The sequence below is a fragment of the Sander lucioperca genome, chromosome 4 (genome assembly GCF_008315115.2).
Source record: "Sander lucioperca isolate FBNREF2018 chromosome 4, SLUC_FBN_1.2, whole genome shotgun sequence".
NCBI lineage: Eukaryota > Metazoa > Chordata > Actinopteri > Perciformes > Percidae > Sander > Sander lucioperca.
Window position 1 is genome coordinate 4,440,602 of NC_050176.1, and position 11,994 is coordinate 4,452,595.

General features: G+C 40.2%; 1 protein-coding gene across 5 annotated transcripts in view; it reads left to right on the plus strand.

The window, feature by feature from the left end:
- The window catches only part of rptor (regulatory associated protein of MTOR, complex 1), a 232,561-nt gene that overhangs the window by 72,166 nt on the left and 148,401 nt on the right, over positions 1-11,994 (plus strand). The gene's annotated exons all lie outside the window — the stretch shown is intronic.

Sequence of the window (11,994 nt, forward strand, 5' to 3'; positions counted from 1 at the left end):
AGCCGTATATCGATCAAGATAAAATCCGATGAGACCGAACATATTTCCTTTGAGTTGAAATGAAATTCAATCGAATTTTACTGTTTCCATAAGGCATTTTTCATTCGATATCACTTAATTCAGATAAAAACGTGTGGATGGAAACATAGCTAGTGATGTTGAGGATGAGGAACCAAATGTCTCACAAGACAGAAAAGGTATTGTGTCAACAGGAGAATTGTTGAAGATCTTTCGTGCGTGCCATTGGGCAAATGTTTGGTGAGGTGTGTGACACCATTGGTCTGGAAACCATCTAAAAAAGACAAGGAATGGTTCAACATAGGGCAGCTCGATTATGGCGAAAATCATAATCCCAATTATTTTGGTCACTGTTATTATATGACAGCTCAGGTCACAATGCGACCTGCTCGCTCCTGGACATCAATTTGAATTTGGTGGTGGCACAAGAAAGTTTAAAAGTGATGGAGGTGAAGGTGAAGAACAGTTATTGGCTTGGTGGATGGTCTGGAGAGGTGCCCTTCCAAGTTGGGAGAGTATGATGTGACCATATCTGTTTTGGCAATTGACTGCCACCATTTCAGTTAATAGTTTTCAAAAAAGTTGTATGAAACATTTGGTCACTTGTGTTTGAAGCGATTTGTATTTGAAATCTTTTTTTTTTGTTGGTATTATGTCACCCTGTTTAATGTACAGTACACAAGCACCAAGTGCATTTGGACCTTCTGCCAGTTACATAACCCATGTCACTTAGTCAGCTGCGGCAGCAGTGTTCTGGATCCTGCTGCTCGCTTTCAGCATCAGACTCGTCTTAAACACAAGAACAGATGAAGAAATTAAATCATGGGTGTTTCTGTACCATTACACGTCTGCCATTTGGAACACTTAATACGTTATAAGTACTTGGAGGTCAATTTGTTCTGTTCTTGACAACAATGCTGAACTGGATGATTGTTTCACTTTTTTTTTAAATGTCTCCTATGGTGTTTTTGACTACAACTCAAACGCGCAATCATCCACACCTCTGAAGCTGCAGTTTTGGGACTGAGAAATGGCTGAATCGGTTACGTAGTCTGGACAGGAGGTATGTGCTGGCAGAAGGAAGGAGACGTGTCATCTCTCCCTCTGCTCCATCCGACCCGCTGTGAACTGACTCAGCCCGGACACACTGGCCCCAGCAGGACTGCTGTCACTGGGGAAATGATTCCCGCCTCACAGGCCTGCTATTTATCAAACCTGCTGTACTTTCTCAGCTAAATTTGAATAAGTATACTTTATTGATCCCTGTAGGTAGGGCTGGGACATTTTCTGAAACGCAATAACAACCTCAAACTAAGGCATACATTAAACATTACCTTAAGTTGTGCAACTTAACTTTCAGAACTACAAGTTTCAACCTGAGACTGATCTGTATATAGGCCTCTATGTAAATATTAGTTAAACTCAACCTATTTTCATTTATATATTTGATTACAATGTCATACAGCTCTGTTACACTTGTGCTAGTAGATCGTGGATCAGCTGTTTCTCCGTGAAGAGAGAGAGAGAGTGAGAAAATCGGCTGCTTTTCCGAAGGGATAGTCAAGTCGGCTCTTTAGATGAAGTTGTGGTCACCACTACGTATTGTCTCGTCTTTGATTTTGGTAGTTGTTGTGTGTGGTGTAGTTTCATCGTCCATACGACTCTGTGATTTACTTTGGTCGGGTCCGCTTCGTGGAATGGATGATTAAGTTAGACTCGATGTTTTCTGTTGAGATGCTGAAGCATTGACGTCGTGCTGTTATTGTGGTAAGCTAGTTCGCTTTGCAGTAGACACACTGTACAGAGTTTTAGTTTTAATTCAACTGATTCCAAACTTTGGACACTTTCTGTCATTTTCTCCAGCCTGTCTCTTCTCTTAGCCCCTCACTATTTACGCTGCCGTCAGTCTTCATGGCATGTGTCGCCAGCAGCGTCAGCCCGGTGTGCGACAGTAATAATCATCCGTGCTGAAACACTGTGAGCGATTAAACAAAGCTTCGAGGAAAATCGTTTTGGCATCAAGGATTTTAAGTAATCGAATTATTCGAGTTACTCGAGGAATCGTTTCAGCCCTAGTCATCAGATATTAAGGAAACATGCTTAGTTGAAATACAATCTTTTCTGACAATGATGCTAATGCCAGTATTTTCTCCTTTTGAAATTTCCGTTCCGTGACATAATGTCTGTTGGTGTTTTGGCCTGTGTGTTAATAACTGCCCAGTTAAACGGTCAGGTTGCCAGATATACCTGTAAAAACGTAAACCCGGTACAGCCAGTAAAGTGATCCGACTGGTCCTGGCTAACGCCGCCATGCTAACCCTGCTAACTGCTAACGTTACCGGAGGACCAGGCAAGTGGGAGACGATGACTCTCGCCAGTATTTTTGTACTGCAGTAACTATTTTAAACGCTAGCTGTCAGTATTACATATTGCACCTTTAATGCAGGTGATGCTCACACCTAAAAACCCCATTTCATCCTGATGATCAGAATGCTGTCATTTAAGCTCTGGGACAGCCCAAACAAGTGCAACAAGTGTGCTTCAAAGGCTGAGTCTCAGCGAATTCTGGCCTTTTTGTGTGGTGAAAAAACAAAAGAGATGAACGACAGCATTATGTGACATTGATGTAAAATATTAAGAAACTAAACAAATGTATCCCATTTGTCTGCTGACCATGGCAACCATTTCCCCCGTGATGTTGCGGAGCACGATGCATGTTCTCCACTCTGATTCCAAGATGTCCATCGTTATTTATGACCGATGAAGTCCAGTTACAGACTTGAATAATGCTCATTTCTGCCAGAGCTCCTCATGACCACCACAGAAGATAAATAAGGCCTTCAAACGTGGTGAAGCTCAGCTACCAGAATAAACTTATGATAGTTTAGATTTCCCCTCCTGTGGGTAAAGGGAGTGCTAATGTTGAAGGATCAGTGACTGAAATCGTCCATTGATTAAGTTGCCTGTCAGTAACATTGATGTGATGGGTGTAGCTTACTTACCCTATATAGAGAATAGTCACTACTCTGTTGGTTGTGTTGGACAGCAAAACTACACCTGCTATCGTAGGGTGGTGTTACAGAGTGATGTTTCTCTCCACTCACCGCCGATCTTTTGCCAGTATCAGCTTCAGGAGAACTCATTATCCATTTAGCCATCACATAAAAACGTTTTACTTTTTACTAACTGTTTCAACTGGCAAAAGCAACAGTCACTGCTGGCTAAAAGTGCAATGTAACAAAGTTTTTTTTACATTGCTCTTAATAAATAATAAATGAAAGCGAGGAGCGCTAAAAGGTTTTGAGAAGATATCTGTAAGAGTTGGAACTTATTGAATCCTGGTATTTTGCCAACCAGGAACCAGATCCGAAATGGAACGGACAATCGGAAATCCAACCTTACCATCACTGTATCAGTGCTTCCTTTGGTTGTGGCAAATTCTGTGAACTGTTTAATATTGACCCTTGGCTTTTAAAATGAGAACCTCTTGATATTTATACTACCGGTCAAAAGTTTGGGGTCACTTAGAAATTTCCATTCCACTCCATTATAGACAGAATACCAGCTGAGATCAGTTGCATTGTTTTTTTAACTAGGGCAGCAGTTTTCAGATTACATTATGTGCTTACATAATTGCAAAAGGGTTCTCCAATGTTTTCTCGGTTAGCCTTTTAAAATGATATCAGATTAGTAAACAGAATGTGCCTTTGGAACATTGGATGAATGGTTGCTTATAATTGGCAATGTAGATATTGCATTAAAGATCAGCCACTTCTTTCTACAACAGTCGAGAACCCTTTTACAATTATGTAAGCACATAATGTAATCTGAAAACTGCTGCCCTGATTAAAAAAAAACAATGCAACTGATCTCAGCTGGTATTCTGTCTATAATGGAGTGGAATGAAAATTTCTAAGTGACCCCAAACTTTTGACCGGTAGTGTATATCAAGATTCGGTGCTCCGCTTCACTAACACTAGTCTCTGGGTGACAAATATTCACAGAATACTTCACCTTTGTCTTACAAAGCTAATTATCAAGTTATCCCAAGTCCCACAAATCCCACTGTTTCTGATGCTGGACTGTGCCCTCGTGGGTGGGTTTCCGCCTTTTTTTGTTCCGTTGACATAGTGTTATTAATGAGATATATAAAAATGGATTTCTGCCATTTGTGGATCGATCCAGAATAATAGAGGATGAGAATCGCCATTCATGAGAATTGATATTATATAAGAGGATACAATGCTTTGAAACACTATGTCCCTTCTTCCGTTTTTCCTCTTTTTCTTTGTCTCTTCCTCCATGCCGTCTTTCTCTCTGTTCCTTTGGTGTACTTCACATCTGAAAAAGCTCAGTGGTACTCAGCCGTTGATTGGGGATTGAGAGGCCAGAGGTTGACTTGACTCATTTCCTCTCTCTGACAACAAGTGGCTGCTGCTGTCACTGTCGGCCAAGTTAACATGTCCTTTGAGTTTTTTGTTTTTTTCATAACCTTCAACTTAAAAAAATCCTATTTCACAGGAGTAATACAAGGCAGGCATTCCACGGTATCGCATTGGATACTTTAAGGTTAATTAAACACTCACTGTCTTAAAGCGTAACTCTCGCCAAAATGCAACCTAGGGTCTTTTTGTGAATGTACCCGAGTCAAACTTTCGTTTAAAAGCATATTTAGGACGGAAGCGCCACTTTTAAGATTTACCGTATTTTCGTTTTTTCGGTCAAATGGCCTTTTGAATGGGAGTAATAGGGGCACTTTTATGCTAGCCTCAAAATAGCTATTTTTAAAACACTAAGAAGGCTCGACACAACATGAGACTTTGCTCGAAGCATCTATATTACTCCCATTCAAAAGGGCCATTTGACCGAAAAACGAAAATACGGTAAATCTTAAAAGTGGCACTTCCGTCCTAAATATGCTTTTAAACGAAAGTTTGACTCGGGTACATTCACAAAAAGACCCTAGGTTGCATTTTGGTGAGAATTACGCTTTAAATGTTCATACATGATGACGATGGACATGTTTAGTAGTTTATGTTTCTAGAGGAGTGTTCGTTTTCCATGGAGTCTCCAGTGAGAAGAAGAGAGATTAAATGGCCGGCTGATTTTACCTTTAAGAAATAAGTGCTCTATCACGATGGTAACTTGAAATGTTGCTGGACTTTTTAACTTGGATCTTGCCGTCACCAGGGACATTGCCTTTCTTTTTCTTTCTTGTTGTCTAAAACGCAGCCTGATGTGTGTGACAGCGACAGAGACTCCTACTGCACCTTAACGGTCTGTTTTTTAATTGCATCCTGAATGCTTTCGGTATGCTGAAAAGGTCGCCTGTTCTCACGATGTGACACGATGATGAATGGCGACAGAGAGAGAGAGAGAGCACAGAACACACCTTATAAAAAAAGAGTTTGTTTCCTGTGGCCCTGATGGATATAAGGGAGGTGTTTTTTAATAGAGGTGGTGTGAGGTAAAGAAGCGACCGGCAGACAGCTACAGTTTGCATCAAAACCCCGAAAGGAGGCTGGAGCTCCCCCTTCAGGGGATGGTGGTTCATGCTAGGAGATAGAAAGACAGACACACAGACACACACAGAGACACACACACACACACACACACACACACGAGCCTCCTCACAGAAACTTCTGATTGGTATTTAAATGGACTCTCCTAGGTGTCTTCCTCATACATATGAATTTGTCTAAATCTCTCTATGCCACTTGAATTTAATATGCCTGACTGTCATGAATGTAAATGAAAAGCTTTGATAAAGCATCTAAATACCATTGGGATTCTTCTGAAATAAGTAAGTGTAAACTCCTGTCGCACCTGCCTGTTCCCCTGCTCTTTCTCTCTTTCTTCATTGAAAATCGGGCACTCTCCTTCCCAAATTATACCTCCCCAGTACCAACACCCCTCTCCTAATACGAGCTCTGATTTCATATGCTATCCCTCCATCCCTGCAGGTCCCTCACTATAACGCCATTATGCCATTCAGATACCACTTGATATCGCCAGGATGAGTGCTCCGACTCTCGGCATTCAGACGCTCCTATCTGATTATGCCCAAATTGAATCAGGCTGTCAGCTCTGCTATCGCGCTGCAATTCAATCCCATCCTGATCCGGGAAGCTGAAATGTGGCATCTTTGATCAAGGTCTTTTCAATTTCAGCCTCTGTAGGATCTGCGATGTGAAGAGCAATGAGCAAGTGTTAATTTCGTGCCGCGAATCACGATTAATGACTAGGATCTAGCATCATTTAAATAATGATCACACAGATGTAGCATTTAAACACTGTGAATAATAAATTACTGTATAGATCAGAGATATTCAACAGGGGGTCCGTGACCCCTAGATGGTTCTCAGAGTAAGTGTAGGGGAGCCGCCAAATTATATTTAAAATGTTTTTGAAAGTTTCTCTTTTCAAAAATTCCAATATGTCTGAAAATATGCAATAATATGAATCTGATCTATTAATAGCAAAGATAAATTGGCCTATTTGTAGAAAAAAAAAAAAAAGAAATTATTTCACACATTGAAGATAAGCTTACTATAGGTATGGTAGCCATAAGTTAAGCTTAAAGGAACACGCCACCGTTTGTTCACTGTCACTGTCTACTGTAGGAAATATAGCCAGCTAATATTCACGCCGGCATGTTGACCGAAGATGGGTGGTTTCAGGTGCTGCGTGATATCTCTGCACCCAAGTAGCCGTGCTTCTGCTGTACTTCCACCCAATACTTCTGCTGTACTTCCACCCAATATAGTCCCAAGTCAATATCTGCCTAGGAAATTGTGTAGTCTTAATCTGCATTGCTATTTGTACTCGTGAATACGCAAGCCACAAGGTTGTTTTTTGTTGTTGTTGGCTCACTTTTACTCACAACATGCTAACCGGCAACAAAGGATTCCATTTACTACGCTAAGCTAAGCTAGCGGCGGCGCTGCCGGACTAAGACAATGCATGCACTGAGACAAAAATGCGTTTGGCCACCTATCTACATCTAGGGGAGACTGTGAATAACCCTATTACAACAAACGGTGGCGTGTTCCTTTAAGGATTGACTGTGCCTTCCACATGCATGTTTAACATTAAAACATTATATAAATAATATATATCCTTTCATTTTTATCCATCTGGCCCAGTTTAACATGCAACTTAATTTTTAAAACATTTTTTTCATACAATATATTTAGGAGGTCCCTATTCTGTCTCTCTTTCGGTTAAGGGGTCCTTGGCCTAAAAAATGTTAAAGATCCCTGCTATAGATCATAAATACAGCCTACACAGGACAACTGAGCCCTGCTCTGCCTCATTTGTAAAACAGCATTATACAGGAGGTTTGCAAAACTCCTGCTATATATTGTCATATTGTATACCCTTCCTACTATCAACAGCTTGTTTATAGTTCACACTCAGACGTGTAAAAATGTCCTTGTTTACCCACAAATTCCACTCGCTTTTGTTGCATTTGTGTTTCACCAAATTAAGACCAACTATTCTTTAAACGCTATCAGCCCCTCACATCACAGCGTCTTTGTTTTGAGTGGGCTGCGCACTGCGCACGGCAGTAAGCATTACCGGTCCGCCTACAGTAAAGGCAATGAGTCTGTGTTACCTTATTTGACAAAAATCTATGCATTTACCTGTTTTTCTGAGAATTTAATAAACAAAAATGTATATTTTGCTTGAGTTAATAAAACCCCAATCAACAAAACTGGTTAAGAAAAAATGATTTTAATGTTTAAATAAATAACCGTGAGAGTCCAGTACAGCCAGACTCTCCTATTCAAGTTTGTGTTCTGCTTGTTCAACGATTGTTTGTTTGATAAATTACTCTTAAATACATTTAGAGAGGATTTGAATTGCTATTTTTAATTCTCAGTTCTTACCATTTCGGTGCTGATGATTTCCCTTCGGGGCTGGCTAAAACCTTTTTGAGGGCGCCGGAACTGTCTCTATGTAGGAACAACCCTGCATAAGTGGTACCGTGGGAAACACCAAATAGGCAATACACCACTGTTGGAGTTAACGTGAACTTGAAACTGTAGAGTTTGGAGAGTGGAACTGGAGTTATTTTATTTTTTGCCAGAGGAAAGTTGTTCATATTTTGTGTCCTTGTCTGTTCTGCATTTTTAAAATCCAGCACAGTGCTGTTGTATGAAGCTAAGTATAGACCACAGCCATGACATTAGGGTGTGTTGCGTTGTCCTCAAAGAAGAAAGTAAAGTTGGTTCTTCTGCCCGTTTTCTATAGAAATGTCTGCAATTGAAATGGGCAGCAGTAAGTGTGTTCATGTAAGACCCTGTTACATCACACTGGCTCTGTTTCCCCAGTTCCTCTCATATGTATGTAATATGTAAAGAAAAGATGGGATCATCCCCCTCATGGCCATCCATCCAGCCTAGTGTCTAATAGATGTACTGTATGTCTCTTTGTATTCCTACATGCATCACTCTTTCCCCATGGCAGTGTTTGCTATATGTTGCATGTTGAATTCTTTCTTTTTTTTCTTTAAGTTGGGAAGAAAGAAAATTGATTTATCAAAGTTTTATAAACATTCTGGATGTGGAATTGCTATTTCTATTTTTTTAATCATTTTTTCTTGCCTTTAGTTGTTCCTTGGTAACTACTCAAAATTTGTGTATTGTTAAGTGTCACAGAGAAACTCAGAGCAGCAGAGTCATGACTTTGTTGTACTGATGAACTCACTGTATAAATGCACATTATACTGAATTCATCAAGACAATGATGTGCAAACTTGGAAATGTTTGGTTTGTGTTAGAAGTGAGCAGCATTATTAGCTATTGTAAATGGGAGCCAGTCAGAAAACAGGAAAACGTCATACTAAATATGATCGAATATACTAACGTTTGAAACGGGGGGGATTAAGAATAAATACCTGTCGGTTATCTGAGCCTTTTTTTTTCAAACAAAAGTCTGCTACTTCCTGCATTTGAGATAAATAAAGAGGACTATTTTTGTTCTAGGAAGAGTTTTGAATGGCCGTTTAAAATCGCATCTTGATTTGATGGCTAAACTCCTCTGTCACTAGGGGTGGGAATCACCAGAGGCCTCACAATACCATATCATCACAATACTTTTGTCACGATACCATATTATTGCGATTTTAAACATATTGCAATATTCAGTGACATATTGCAATTTATTACCTTTTTTCCAACTTCAAATTTTTCCCAATTTCAAATCATGTCCCCAAAAGGAAACTTGGTCAACATCTATTTTATCTAAAAATATACCTTTCTCCGTTTGTTCATCTCACTTCAATTGTATTGCTGCAATTGTATCAACACATAAGAATAGATCGATACTTATAAATATTGTGATACTATGCTGTATCACAATATACACTATGCCCCATGTGTCACCCCATCTAGACATGGGCCGGTTACCGGTTTCAAGGTATACCGGGGTTGAAAAAGTCACAGTTTCAGAACCACTAAACTTTTCTGTCATGAGCTGTTTTTTTATGAGTGATCAAGGACAGAAAGTGCAGTTTAGTAATCCCTCTCCCTGCCAGTTTATTTATTTATTTTCACACAGACATTTAAAAAAATAAATGAATAAAACATTTTAAAGCTGTAATTGCAATACCGCAATACCATGAAACCGTGATATTTTTCCTGAAGGTTTTCATACCGTCAGAATCTTATACCGGCCCACGCCTAACCCCAACACTCTCGAGATTCGAGGCCGCGTCTTTCTCTTGTCGTTTTTCGTTAGTTAAACTAGTTGGAACTTTTGTGAGATGTCGAGTTTAAAATCTGGCTTCTGTGATTCAAAGCCATTGGACAGGAGGCAGGCTGTTTGGTAAAAGGCATGTTAGTTATGTAACAGAAGGGCCTTGGTGACTAACCGGGCGCTTTTCTGTTGCATAACTAGGTGACACCTCCCTTTCACAAACACACACACACACACACACACACACACACACACACACACACACACACACACACACACACACACACACACACACACACACACACACACACACACACACACACACACACACACACACACACACACACACTATTTAATGAAGTGAAGGAGCACAAACAATGCACATGTCCTCCATCTCCTACTATTACTTCTTAGCAGTACTGTTAGGTTACTAACTAACTGTTATTTCTTTACAATTTCTCGATCAACTTTCACACACACACACACACACACACACACACACACACACACACACACACACACACACACACACACACACACAGGCACAGGCCCGAGTATCACGCTGACTTCACTCTCATAAAATAACTGAGACTGGTGAAGGGTGATCTAAAGTAAGCAGCAGGCGGCAGAGAAAACAAGTTGACAGCAGTAAAGCAACAGTAGCACCACCTCAAAGTCAGCGTTCTGTGTTTTTGTGTTTATGTGTGTATGAGTATCTGCTTCACATATGCACTCAAAAAGCCCTGCTCTGCCTCATTTGTAAAACAGCATTATACAGGAGGTTTGCAAAACTCCTGCTATATATTGTGTCATATTGTATACCCTTCCTACTATCAACAGCTTGTTTATAGTTCACACTCAGACGTGTAAAAATGTCCTTGTTTACCCACAAATTCCACTCGCTTTTGTTGCATTTGTGTTTCACCAAATTAAGACCAACTATTCTTTAAACGCTATCAGCCCCTCACATCACAGCGTCTTTGTTTTGAGTGGGCTGCGCACTGCGCACGGCAGTAAGCATTACCGGTCCGCCTACAGTAAAGGCAATGAGTCTGTGTTACCTTATTTGACAAAAATCTATGCATTTACCTGTTTTTCTGAGAATTTAATAAACAAAAATGTATATTTTGCTTGAGTTAATAAAACCCCAATCAACAAAACTGGTTAAGAAAAAATGATTTTAATGTTTAAATAAATAACCGTGAGAGTCCAGTACAGCCAGACTCTCCTATTCAAGTTTGTGTTCTGCTTGTTCAACGATTGTTTGTTTGATAAATTACTCTTAAATACATTTAGAGAGGATTTGAATTGCTATTTTTAATTCTCAGTTCTTACCATTTCGGTGCTGATGATTTCCCTTCGGGGCTGGCTAAAACCTTTTTGAGGGCGCCGGAACTGTCTCTATGTAGGAACAACCCTGCATAAGTGGTACCGTGGGAAACACCAAATAGGCAATACACCACTGTTGGAGTTAACGTGAACTTGAAACTGTAGAGTTTGGAGAGTGGAACTGGAGTTATTTTATTTTTTGCCAGAGGAAAGTTGTTCATATTTTGTGTCCTTGTCTGTTCTGCATTTTTAAAATCCAGCACAGTGCTGTTGTATGAAGCTAAGTATAGACCACAGCCATGACATTAGGGTGTGTTGCGTTGTCCTCAAAGAAGAAAGTAAAGTTGGTTCTTCTGCCCGTTTTCCATAGAAATGTCTGCAATTGAAATGGGCAGCAGTAAGTGTGTTCATGTAAGACCCTGTTACATCACACTGGCTCTGTTTCCCCAGTTCCTCTCATATGTATGTAATATGTAAAGAAAAGATGGGATCATCCCCCTCATGGCCATCCATCCAGCCTAGTGTCTAATAGATGTACTGTATGTCTCTTTGTATTCCTACATGCATCACTCTTTCCCCATGGCAGTGTTTGCTATATGTTGCATGTATTTAAAAAAATTCTGGGATTTGGGGTGTTATGTTGTGTCTCTGGTGCTTCCACACGCATACAAACTTTGAAAAAAAAAAAAAACATCCATGGTGTTTTGAGTGAGATACGGTTTCTGAATGTGTCCTGCCTTCAGTCTCCGGGTGAGCTGCTCAAAATCTGCACGGCTTTCTACGTCACTAGCCGAAACGATGGGGCCTAGGGGGCTAACCGTGCTGCTAGCTCTTTCTCAATGGCAAAACACTGTTACAACACACACAAATTCACCCTAATCTACAAAATAAATTGTATAGAACTACTTACATGTCCCTGTTCTGCAGGTATTCCACACAAAGTTG